The sequence below is a fragment of the Nicotiana attenuata genome, chromosome 5, assembly GCF_001879085.1.
Source record: "Nicotiana attenuata strain UT chromosome 5, NIATTr2, whole genome shotgun sequence".
NCBI classification, from domain to species: domain Eukaryota; kingdom Viridiplantae; phylum Streptophyta; class Magnoliopsida; order Solanales; family Solanaceae; genus Nicotiana; species Nicotiana attenuata.
The window spans coordinates 45,865,838-45,877,332 of NC_031993.1; positions in this window are offsets into that span (position 1 = coordinate 45,865,838).

Genomic DNA, 11,495 nt, shown 5'->3' on the forward strand with positions numbered 1-11,495 from the left:
ATATATATATATATATATATAATGGACTCCAAGGTCTAGACCTGGTAACTCCGAGGAAGTGGAGCTTACCAACCAAGCTGATGTTTGACTCTGTCTGCTCGGAGGGTCTGTTCAACTGTCAATCAGGACCTGCAGGCATGAAATGCAGCGTCCCCGCCAAAAGGGACGTTAGTACGAAATAAGTACCAAGTATGTAAGGCAACAAAATAACTGAAAGCTGAAACGAAACTGATAATATAATAATTGAAAGTAACTGGAGCCAAAGATAATCTGAAGATATGCTTACCTACTGATACTAACTCAACTCTCTCAATATAGTAAGTAAAATAGTTGTCTGGCCCTATAAGGCTCGGTATGTGTAACTGCTCTGCCGTAGTAGGCTCGCTCATAGGCGCTCGGCCATACTAGGCTCTGTATCTCGACCATTCTAGGCTCGTTCATAGGCGCTCGGCCACAGTAGGATCGGTATATAACTTACCATCTGATCAGAGGTTGCCCAATAGGGGCTTGCCCATCGATTATAGCTCGATGTTGGTGAAAATACTGTAATACTTAATATATATAGACTCTCTGCTCTTTTGGCTGAAAGAAGACAAAACTAAACAGAATATGAATTCCCAATAAGGGAGAATGTTGTAACTTAGGAGACTAGGACAATGTACATAAATTCAGGAATATGAACTTCTCTTTATATATCGTTATCAAACACATGTAGTTACTAGATCATGCCAAAATGAAAGAAATGTTTGGCCTTAACATACCTTAACTCCGTTGAGTCCTTAATACCTTCCAAGCAATTCTTCAAACAACTCAACTCAATCTACCATAGCATAAGGAGATTCAAAATCAGTGTTGAGTAATGGCTAAGTCCGCAACTTAAACTAGTAGCTCGTTTACGTAAATTTGGGCAGCATCACCCCTGTAACAAGGCTCTCCTCCAATACCATATACCAACAACAACAAGAACAAAACAATAACAACATGTATGCATCATGTTCGAACCTTATCTCCTTCATAATATACCACAAAATAACCCACATACCCTAATCACTTCGTACATAAAACGACAATCAAAGTAGTGTCAAATGAGCTAAAAAAAATGCAACGACGAACGACCAGCCAACCGCCTTGACATTATGTGGTGTTTCTCCACTCCCTTTCTCCTCCCAAACTCCATAAAAACAGTAGCAAAAGAGGCAACCCCAAAGCAACATGAAACATCCCACAAAACAGTCCCATAAGTTCAGCAACTCAAAATTGATTTTTCAGTTTACTAAAACACGTTTCAACTTGTCTTTTCTTCAAATTGAGCAACACAAGAAACAACATATAAATAAGCCTCTTATACAATAAACCAGCCATGAATTCAACTTAAAAATAAGTTTACAACCATCCAACAGTGATGCAACAACAAACAACATACCACTCTTTCGAAACTCGCAAGGTTTAGTCTTTACGATCGAATTACAACTCGCACAAGCATAGATAATGGAAGAATAAGCATAAATTTACCTTGGAATGAGTAGAACCCACGAAACCTAGTCCTTCTTCATAAAAAATTAGTCCCCCAGCACAGCTACAAGAAGGAGAAAGAGAAACTAGCAAGCTGTCCGAGGTTTTCGGCACTAGAATCACATCGTAACACCCGAAATAACCTAGGGTCTGTGTGGAATTTTTGGGGAGGAGTTGCAGGGTTCACTCTGGTTTTCATGGTTTGAAATATGAGTGAAATAAATGAGTTAATTATCCTTTAAAGTTCCCCCATGGCCGACTTAATTGAGGCCTCTCCTTTTGGCAAGTAGGTGATGCACCTACTTGTCACCTACCAGCCTACGCAGTCTCATAAAAATGTGAATGTCTCTTTACTCCAATGTTGTATTAATAAAAGGTTTAATCTGTTGGAAACTAGACTCGTAGATCTTCAATTTAGTAGGTAGATCATCCTGTAACTCTAAGTACATTGGGAGAAATGCTCAGCTATATTTGACCTAATTTTCAAGACAATTATGAATGTAACTTGTGATGGCCTTTACCAACTTTTGTTCCACAACTCGCTTGATTTCAAAACATAAGACACGACTATCATACTACTAAAATAACTCATAACATAATCTCTTTATAATGTTAAGCACCCTAGTCTCACCCCAAAAGTACATGTTATAACATTCCAACTTGTCGACTTTCGATGAAACTTATTTTCTTCAATTCGTTTAGCTTCTAAGCCTTCAAAGCCTCTTGGTAATTGGTATTCATGATCTTAAATATTTGTAACCTCCACGTTAACGTGATTAACTAACTTTGTAAACTTTTCAAAGATGATTTCATTTCTGAGCTTACATCAATTGACTTACGACGTACCCTTACGTATGAAAACATGGGGTGTGACAGGCCAGTCGAACTATAGCCTGTCGACCTCGATGACTCGGTAAAAACCAGTCTGAGTGAGGCGCGCGATAGTGTGTTGATATAGTGGGTGATCCATAATAAAATTCAAGAAATTATCAATGTGTCTCGGGTTGAAGTTCTGGCTAAGCAACTCTCCATCTCATATATGTGATGACATGTGGCCTGTCTGGAGCGTAAGTAGCTTACGTGACACGGGTCCAGGATAAACCATTGGGCGATCCATAATGATGTATGTCCATTAAATAATATTAATTAAATGTACGTTATCTTACTTTTCCATAACGACGGATTTATTTATTACTGTTGTTTAGGATTGTAAGGACTATTATCTAACTGTAGATTCGCGTTTGTACTAACAGGTATTTATATTTTTATTCGTCAGCTAGAAATACCTACAATATTTTACTAGTTTTAATTCTCGGAATATATTAAATATTTTGATACAAATTAATCATTAGTTTTTTATTTAATTAATAACTGTTTATACGTTAATTTTTAGATTTAACGATAACAATTCGGCAAAATATCCTTTGTACTGACAACTATTATTTTAATCTTTTTTATAGAACTCTACATTATTTTAATTGTTGAACATATCAAGATTTCTTAAAATAGTTAACTAATTAATTAGATACGAAGTATTATTTATTATTTAATTAATTCATACATTTTTGTACGTTTAATTTTTGGATTTCATGACAAAAATCGACAGAGTATCCATTGTATTGTCAACTAAATAATTTTTATTCAACGGTCAAAGAATTTTAAAGTATGTTATTGGTTTTACTTGTTTGGTGGGCAAACTAGGAATTTAACAACCAAAGTAGGAATTAAAATACTACTTTTATGGCGGGCAAACAAATAAAGTAGTCAACATTTAACAAACAATTAATATTTATATACTATTACACAAATACATTCAATATTATTAATAAACAGCAAATTCACAAAATTTTCCAATTAAACAATATTCAACTAAATAAATAACAAAAAACTCGCTAAGTTTCAAATAATTGGCAAAATTGACAAACACCAACAAATATCGCAAATTCCATACAAAAAATATAACTATTTCCAAAAAAAATTTGGAATTTAAAAAAAAAAAAAACCGAAATCTATTTTACAATTACTACAACTTACAAAAAAATTGCACAAAAGATCCGAACTAAAGTGCACATTAGTTAATACACAATATAATTAATACAGAGAAAAGTTTTAAGAAGTACCTAAATGTTAAAGATTTTTGGAATGTTAATTTGAATGTGAATTTGGACCACCGTTTCTCGTAATTCGACAGCCTACTTTGTTCTAGGTCATGGAAAGACCTTCAATACTGTGGGACCTATATATGTAGGTTCCAATGGAGGAAAAGAACTTTAAAATTAGGGGGGGTTTAATTTATTAGGGTATAGCGCACGTATTACATAACTTGTTTTCAATTAAGGTATAACGTATATAATACATGCGCTATACATGAACGGTTTCAAATTAATAAATAGCGTATGTATTACATGCGCTATACGTTAACGGGGTAACTGGCCATTAACGTATAGCGTATGTAAAATGGTACATACACTATACATAAAATGGTACTCAACTCTTTTTTGCACCTATTTTAGTCTTTTGAATCCAAAAATTTGTTACGTTGGTTCCGAATTCTCTATATCCCAACACACGTGCACATACATAGAGAGAGAACAAAAAGACCATTTATTGCTCTGGAAAAGAACTTACATCAGTGTCTTTTTTTGAGCAAACAGGAAACATATATATTAAAAACTACGAAAAATTTATTATATCATGGCCTAATAGTGTGCCACTTAGGACACATTGATTTCTTAGGCTTGCTAATGTATTGCAAGCTTCCATAGATAGGTACTTAACAAAACAACGGTCATTGTCTACATCATACTTAACAAGATTAAAAACAACATTTGGAGGGGATACAGAAACTTTTTTCTTCTTTCCTAGAGTCCTTCCCATCTTTGCCATGGTGTGAGCGACATTGTTGCATTCCCTAAATGTGTGCTGGAGGAGGGTCACCTTCCCTTGGTGTATTAAAGACCTGCAAAAATTAACAACATTGTCAAAAAGTCTATTACCACATTGTATAGTTTGAATTGCCTCCGCACAATCTGTTTCAATTTCCAGTGGGAATAAATTCCACTCTGGGCGGTTTTGAGTCCTTCCTTAATTGCCTTTAGTTTAGCTTCCAGTGACCCCATAGCATGAGTGTTCTTTGTGAAACCAACAATCCATTGTCCATTTGTATTACGGAACACTCCTCCTAGAGAACTTTGGCAGTTATTGTGACTAGCATCAATGTTTAGTTTGTACCATCCCTTTGGAGGCCTTTGCCACTTGATTTGAAGTTGAATCCTTTGAATGGGCAACGGGTTATTTTTCGTAAGCAGCTTGTACTCCACAGAATTTTGAGTAATATTATTTATACTTAAAGCGTTCCTCAAGTTGTTTTGGTTATTGGCATTCCTGTTAGTCCAAATTTCCCTAGGACGTAGGGGAGTATATAATTCCAATCAAGAAGGTTGTGTCTTATAGACACATTTTGATTTTTTAATTGTGTTATCTAGTGCCCCCTTGTGGGATCATAAAAGGTTACCCCTCCCAACTTGTCCCAAAGAATTTTGCTTATCTTGCAAGTTAGAAAAATATGAGTGATGGTTTCTTCCTCTTTCTTATCACATATGGGACAAATAGGATCAATATCGATTCCAGTGCAGGCTAAAAACTTTCTACAAGGAAGACTATTTTGGAGACATTGCCATAAGAAGAATTTTATCTTATTTGGGCATGATGAGGACCAAATCCAATCGTACTCCAACTGATTTGTATCCATAGGTTCAATGAGGTTATAACAACTTTTGCTAGTAAAGGTTCCTTTGGAAGAAAAAGACCATATAGCAATATCATTTAAAGGACCCTTTGTTCGGATTTTAACCTTAAGGATGTTTTGATGAGTTTCAGAAGGAATGTCTATTGAGAGCTTTGTGAGATCCCATTTCTTATTGGAATAGATATCTTTGATTTTCAGATTGTAAGTTTCTGGCCTAATGGGACCTTCAATTAAACTCCTTAGGTTTTTGGAGTTTGGGATCCATCTAGTGTCCCAAATGTTAAGGTTTGATTTTAGATGAGGAGACCAAGTAATACCTTTATTGCATAATTCCCATCCTTTCATGATGGCCTTCCAGATAAAGGAAAGGTTTATTTAAGAGCAACTCCCTCCATATTTAGTGTTCAACCTTGCCCAGGGAGAGGTTGCCTGAGTAAGGAGCCTCCAAACTAAACTAGCTAGGTTGGACATATTTTTATTATTTGCATTATGGATGCCCAGACCCCCTGAAGTTTTTGGTTGACAGACTTTTGTCCATTTTACAAGATGTAGTTTCCTTTTATTCTCATTGGTACCCCAGATAAAGTCTCTCTAAATTTTGTCAATGAGTTTTATGGTCTTTTTGGGCAGAATAGTATATTGCATGTAATAGTTGGGAATAGAGTTGAGACATGATTGAGCGAGAGTGGTTCGACCAGCTATATTAATGAATCTCATCTTCCAAGAGGCAAGTCTGGACCTCATTTTATCAATTATAAATTGGTAATCAGCTGGCTTTGGATTTTTATTGGAAAACCTAAGTAAGTACCAAAGTGATCATTTCTCTTGATACCTAATGTATTGATTATATTCTTAGTGATGGCAGGGTTACAGTTATGGGAGAAGAGAAGTTTTGACTTAGAGTGGTTTATGTTTTGACCAGACAGTGTGCAAAATAGATCTAGAGTTGTTTTAATGGCAAGGCATGATTTCTCGTTTGCCTTAGCCATTAGAGTTAGATCACCTGCAAAAAAAAACAAATGGGAGAAGCTAGGGCTTTTTCTTCCTATGGTGATTACATCTCACTTGCAAATATCAATCTGGTTTTCAATATATCTAGATAACTATTCTAAACAAAGGATGAAAATGTAGGGTGATAGAGGGTCACCTTGCCTAATTCCTCTTCTAGGTTCAAAAAAAGTAGTGGTAGAACCATTAACTAGAATTGCTATAGAGCTTGATGAGATACAATTGATAAGAAGGTTAAAGAATTTTGGAGGAAAATTGAAGAACCTAAGGTCATGATATACAAAGGACCATTCTATGCGGACAAAAGCTTTTCCAAGTCTATTTTAAAATCATATGGCCCTGCCTGCCTTTGATTTTTCTTAGGTTAGTAACTAATTCTTGGATTATTATAGCATTATCCGAGGCTCGTCTATTTTTCATAAAGCTGGCTTGGAAGAGACTAATGATTTTGTCTAGGAAAGGTTTAAGACGATTTGCCAGGATTTTGGAAATAGTTTTGTAGATAGTATTACAAAGGCCAATAGGACGAAAGTTCTTAATGTTATTAGCATTTGGCACTTTAGGAATCAGACAAAGGTATGTTTTATTGATTTCCTTAGGAATTACCTGAGTAATGAAAATATCATGGCAAAGTTCGGTAACTGAATGGCCTATGATATTCTAGTACTTCTGGTAAAAAAAAGGGTGAAGTCCATCTGGACCTGGTGCTTTGAAAGGTTTGAAGGAAAAAATGGCTTTCTTGACCTCAATGTCTAATAGGGGTGCATCTAGGGATTTTAGGTCAATTGAAGTGCCACTAGAGTTTGTTATATCTATGTCTTCCAGTTGGTACATATATGAGAGGTTGTAAAGACATCTGAAAAGTATTTTGAAACATGAGAAATGATTAACTGATGGTCATTGATCCAATTTCCCGCCTCGTCCTTAAAATAAGTAATTTTATTTTTCCTTCGTCTATTTGAGGCAGATATGTGGAAAATTTTTGTATTTGCATATCCATCGTTTAGCCACATTATTCTAGACCTAAGTTTCCAATAATCCTCTTCAATCTTGAGGATGTCATTATATTCTTTCTTAAGGTTATTCTCAAGATTTTGAAGGAAGGTACTACTAGTGTAGTTCCTAGTTTTTTGAATAGCTTGGAGTCTTGCTATTAATTTTCTTTTTTTTCCCTATTATATCTCCAAAAGTCCTATTTTTCCAGGTTTTAACACTATGCATAAAAGAGTTACTGGCCCTAAAATAGTCATTACCAAGCCAGTTAGTTCTAACAAGATTATAAAAATCAGGGTGTTTGCACCAATAGGTCTCCAAGCGGAAAGGTTGAATATGTTGTTGTCTACTTCTAGGGATTAATTCTATTAGCATCGGATTATGGTCCGAGTGAATTTTGGGTAAATGAATTACAGAATAGTTTGGAAAAAGGTCACACAATTTTTTATTTCCGAGGGCTTTATCCAATCTCTCCATAATTAAACCTTTATTTTTATGCCTATGATTTGACCAAGTGTATTTACATCCTTTATAATCTAAATCCATAAGTTTACAATTAGAGATCTTAGAAAGGGGGAATTCTCCCTACTATTATTAATAGGTCTTCCTCCATGTTTCTCATTAGAACCTAATATATCATTGAAGTCACCTCCGATCAACCAAGGCCCATTATAATTATTGGAGATGTATTCTATGTTATCCCACAAGATATTTCTAACTTGATAATTAGTGGTAGCATAAATAGAAGAAAATAGCCAAGTTTTGCAAATGGGTAATACCTCAATAGTAGCATGGATTTCCTGATTCCTACGAGTGAAATTTTGGACTGAAATCACCACATGGTTCCACATGACAACCATTCCACCTAACTGCCCCTCAGCTAGAACCTCAATTAGCTCAGTAAAACCAAAGTCTTCAAGCCAATGCTCATGATTAATCATCCTAGTTTCCAGTAGGGTTACCATGCATGGGCGGTGGGTATCAATCATTTTCCTAATGTTTGTGGAGTATGTGGAGTATTTTTATTTATTTATTTTAATGTTGTCCAAAACCATGTGCTCTTCATCTAGGATGGTGAAGTGGTTTTGTATCGGATGAGTGGTTTTGTCCATAATATTCTTGGTTGTAGTATTCTTATTAGGATCCTTCGTCTTATATTGTAAAATTTGAGTGTCAATGTACTTACATGTGTTAGCATTGTAAAGATTTACAGAGATACCTGGACCTTGGAGTTTCTCCTTTGGGATGTGGTTACTTGCCGGGTTATTTATCACATTCTGTTTCTTGCTTTTGTTGAAGGTGACAGTTTGCCATTCTCCCTCTTGGTCCTCCTCGATTGGCCTTGGTGTAGTAGTATCTGAGCAGGAGATTATTCTTGTGATTTGGTGCCTAAACTTACACATGGTAGAGGGGTGTCCCAACCTTCCATATTTTAGATATAGTAGATTTTCACCCTCATAGTGAATGTATTGTTTGTGAGTGCCAATGTAGATGGAGGGTTGCATTAGAGTGTCTAGTGGAATTTCCACACAGAGCCTAGCATAACGATCCCTCATTGTTGTTGATGTACAGACATCAATTTTCAGTAGACGACCAATGGAGTTGCCAATTTTTTGTAAAATTTTTCCATCATAAAACTCCGTTGGTAATTGTGGCAATCTAACCCATATTGCAGAGGTAGTTAGTTTTTCGTTGGTAGCCACAAAATTTGGTTTCCATCTGATTACAGAGAAATAATGCCCATTTACAAGCCATGGGCCTTGATGGAGTGCTTTCTCCATATTTTCCTTTTTTTTGAATTTGATGATAAAATAGTCTTCTCCCAGATCAATTAAGGAGAAGGTTTCCGTTGGTCTCCAAAGCTCTTGGGTTTTCTTTTTCAAATATTGGTGCATCATGCGTTTACCAAACAGTTTGATAATAATTGAACATTGCCATGATTCATAAATTCTATGTTTGTCTTCCTCCGTAAGAGTGATCAATTTAATGCCTTGAGTGGGGTAGTGTAATAAACTTGTCATTGCTTCTCCTTCTTCTGAAAAAGCTTCTGACAGCTCTATGTTGTATTGATTATTATTTGGGAGTGAAAACCATGTTGTCTGAAGATGTGACCATGTCTCTATAGGACGTTTTAGATTGTTCACCATCTTGGAGTGTTGGAGATCGGAGGTTAATGTCAGGCGGTTTGGGGGGGAATTGAGGAAGAGGATTCATAGGGTTGAGGGTTCATGGTAGAGATACTAGCTTTTTGAACTCCAACATGGACTATAATTAACCAAGAATCAGTTTAACTTTTGGAGAGTATGGTTGCAAATGTTTCATGTCATGAAGTTTCTTCCTTGTCTTCAAGAAATTGTAACTTACATCAGTGTCATGAGCAAACAAAAGAGGTAACACGTAGAGATTTACCATCCCAAAAAGTAGACACTGCAAAAAAAAGATTATTAAAACATACAAAATCCTCAAAAGAAAGATCTAAAGGACCAGTAATTAAAGTTTATTATTTCTGTAGTCCATCGTAAAAACAAGCCAACAACAAACACGAATTAGCTAGTTTTTCTTGAGTGTCATGAGAAAACTCTTCCCTTGTCCAATGTCATTTTCGGATAGAAAACTGAGAAAATCAGAAAAGCTGCTTTCTTTATAACCTTTTAAATGCTCTTCATCTACTAGCTCTTTAGCTGTGTCAATTTTCTCATCCATTCCCAAGCTATGCAAGCTCGCAACAGAAACTCTTGTCTTGTCAGAGTTAATTGTAACCCTTACCACAGTTTTATACAAACCATTACTTAATATTCAAAATATAGATTTATATAGATTCTGTATATATAACAGGGGACATGAGATATATTTTGTTCCATCACATAAAATTATTTTATTCTTGTTTTGCAATAAAAATTCACGAACAATCATTTATAGAATTTAATGATTCCTAACAATAGATTCATCTCTTTCACTATCTGAATTTGGTATGTGTCACACCTCTTTTTTACACACCCACCCCGAAGGATAAATGTATAAGGGAGTTTTTCCATTTAAAGTGACATTATTCGAAATGGGATTATTTATTTATTTTTAGAGTCGCCACTTGGGATAAGATTGGCTTTTGGTGTCCCAAGTCACCGGTTTAATTTAAATCCCAAATCGAGAAAAAATTCGACTTCCCAATTGGAGTCTGCGAACCAGAAATTCTGAATAAGGAATTCTGTTGACCCGAGGGAAGGTGTTAGGCACCCCCGGATCCCGTGGTTCTAGCACGGTCGCTTAAATTATTATAAATGGCTAAAATCTGATTTTTATACACGTTTAAACCTATAGTGCAATTTTTCAAGATTATTTGCCGCTTTTAATATTTTTTTACGAAAGTGAACGCCGTTTAAGAGCGTGCCTTTGGATCACGTCACATGAAATGCACCCGGATCCTCAACACCTCTTATTCAACGTTTTAGGATTTGGATTTGGGTTGCGCGAAATGCGTACCCGTATTTAAGAAGGTAAACTTATTAAAACGTGCCTATAGCGACTAGCGGATTATCATCTTTGCAGGGAAAACCGTGAAATTCGCTAAACGGCACGTCCCGAATTCTAAGCATGTTATTATAAGCAACTAATGAGGGCCTCGCTATCTATGCAATTTTATTTAGCGAGGTTCATCTCGTTTTATTATTTTATGGCTAACCTAAAGTAGACTAAGATTTTCTATTCATTTCCGTCTTTAAAGGGGCCTAATTAATTCACATTTATAAATTCGGGTCTCGAATTCAAGTCCGAATTCAAACAAAAGGGGAAACCCTCTTAATTCGAACCCGCCACCTAATTCGAAACCTAAATTTTATTTGCAAATTATTCCCCGTATTCCTATGTATATCTTTGAAAAAGGATTTTTTAACTTGAAGCATTTGTTGGGCCTTGAAACGTGAGATTTCCAGCATTCACTGGGCCTTAAAAGGAATCCAGGAATAAGAAATAAATAGTTTGTTCTATGAACTGTTAGAGCGCAACTGGGCCTCAGTGTGAGCCCAATTGGCAGGAGACTCCCGCAATAGGTAGATGGGTAAATACCAGTCCACAAATACTAGGATGATTCTTGTATAACTGGGCCTAGCTTGCACCACCCAAATGTTATATTGGGCCCAGCATCAAATTCGAACATATTCTGGATCTTCACACAGTGAGTAAAATTGATCATTTAGCTTTTTACAAACTGGACACAAACTTTAGAGGATATCCAAGG